Source organism: Lycium ferocissimum, chromosome 4 (genome assembly GCF_029784015.1).
Source record: "Lycium ferocissimum isolate CSIRO_LF1 chromosome 4, AGI_CSIRO_Lferr_CH_V1, whole genome shotgun sequence".
NCBI lineage: Eukaryota > Viridiplantae > Streptophyta > Magnoliopsida > Solanales > Solanaceae > Lycium > Lycium ferocissimum.
In genome coordinates this window covers 23,454,686-23,457,172 of record NC_081345.1, presented here as the reverse complement: position 1 = coordinate 23,457,172, position 2,487 = coordinate 23,454,686, and positions in this window count along the sequence as shown.

Genomic DNA, 2,487 nt, shown 5'->3' with positions numbered 1-2,487 from the left:
GTATGGTTATTGTTGAATTGGAAGGTTTCGGGTGTAGTAGCATGTTGATTAAATTGTTGGAATATTATGAGAATTAAATTGGATTAAATTGTTATGGGTATTGCAAGTATTGTTGAAAGTGTTGTTAATAATGTGGCCGAGTTCCATTCTCGGATTGTTGTTGATATTTGGGCCGAGCCATATTCTCGGGATGGTGTGTTTACAGGGGAAATGCTGCCGAAATTTCGTAGACAAGTATTGGCTAAGGTTGAAGATTGAAAGTCTCATGAATAGTAACTGGTAAATGTGACCATTTACAGATTCTAGGCGAAACGGGATTGGAGATAAAGCGAGCATAAGACGTCCGTAAGGTATGTGAAGCTATCCCTCTCCTTCTTTTGGCATGTCCTAGGTATACCAGGCTTGAATTTGGGCCTCGGGGGTTATTCTGTTCATCGAAAGTCGATTCTGAAATTGAGCACTATTCATTCAAAGGCGATTGAACTAGAATCTTTATATTTTGTTGGAAAATGTTCAAACGCCCGTAACTTGAGGAGGTGATCGAATTGCCTTGAAACTTCATAGATGACTCCATTACAAGATATTTTATTATTTAAATCTTTCAAAACCACTCCGAAGGGAGTGTGATATTTTATTATTTAAACTTTTCAAACCACTCCGGGTGTGATATATTATTTTCTAAAGCTTTTCTAAAACCACTCCGGCGGGGTGTGATATATTATTTTTAAGGCTTTTCTCAAACCACTCCGAAGGGGTGTGTACAAAACCACCCGAAGGAGTGTGATATTTTATAAAACTTTTTAAAAACCACTCCGAAGGGGTGCGATATTTTTATTATTATTATTACTATATTAATATGCCCGAAGGGGCTAGGATTAGTATTATGTCGCGAGTGGCATGCCCGATGGGGCTGTAGCCGTATGCCACAAGTGACATGCCCACCGCCCGGCGGGCCGGGATTATTATGCCGGGCCAGCATGTCCGATGGGGCCAGGATAGACGTATGTTGGACCGGCATGCCCGAAGGGGCCATCATTTTACGTCGGGGCCAGCATGTCCGATGGGGCCAGGATAGACGTATGCTGGACCGGCACACCCGAAGGGGGATTACTATTATTATTATTATTACTATTATTATTACTAGTATTATTGTTATTATCATCATTATCATTATGCCGGAAGCGGCAATGCCCGAAGGGGCCATCATTATTATTGTTAGGCCGGAAGCGGCCGTCCGAAGGGACTATTTTATTTAAACATCTAGTTCATGTCAGGTGACCTAAACTAGCTTTTTGTCGTATTTTTCCTGATTTACGCTTTAGTAATGCTTTACATACTCAGTACATATTCCGTACTGACCCTCCTTCTTCGGGGGGCTGCGTTTCATGCCACGCAGTACACCCGCATGAAGAGAAGACTTGCTAGAAGTTGTCCCCGCGGATTGGCGAGCTCCACCTCGGTTCGGAGTGTTGCCGAGTCAAAGTGTTCGTGTCATGGTTTTAGCCGTATGTTAGAGACTTTGCAGACAGATTATTCCAATGTGGATAGTGCGTCGGGAAGTGCGAATAGATTGTAAATGTTAAAAGAGTTTGTATTTCCGATAATGATTGTAACGTTTTGAAAAGTTCCATGTTTTAAGAAATTTTCGAAATGGCGAGGTTTTATTATGCGAATGTTTAAAAAGTTGGCTCGACTCGAGGAGAAGTCGGTGCCCATCACACCCTAGTGAGGTCGGGTGTGACACATATGTTCCACATATTTTAATTCTTTATCTGTGTGATACAACTAGTTATGGATTTAGTAGTGATTTATTAGTCTTTTCAATTTTTAATTTATGAGATATGAAAATCAATTGAGATTTTAAAATTTACAAGTATATTGTTTTCGTTTATAACATAAAAAGTACAAAAAGTTAATTGTTTGCGTACTTTTATTTATAACAGCTAAATGAGATCTAAATATCGAATGCCAGTATACATGCATAACAGCACCTCACTATAGCAGCCATGAAATTTCCGGACAAACGCTGCCACTATAGAGAGGTTTTGATCTATATATATATATATATATATATATATATATATGTGTTGATGTATCACAAAACCTACTATTATATTTCTACAAATAAAATTGATGTCATTGCTCTGTAGGTGACTAAACTTAAATGAGAAAGAACAATTTATCAAATATATATATATATATATATATATATATATATATACACACACATATATATATGGTACATTAAGCAGGAGCTATCAAATTTTTAGAAGCGTCACAAATTTCCATAAAATTCTTTTTCCTTACAATTTTAACTATAGCAACACATCATGTTTAAACTTTAAAGGAATCAACCAAATGAAATGTTGATAGTTCTTTGCGTAATCAATTAATAGAAGTTGAAAAACTCTTAATTCCATCATTAACTTTCTCTTTAGCATCAAATTTCAAAGGAAAAATTCCATGCAAACATATTCAATAAAAACC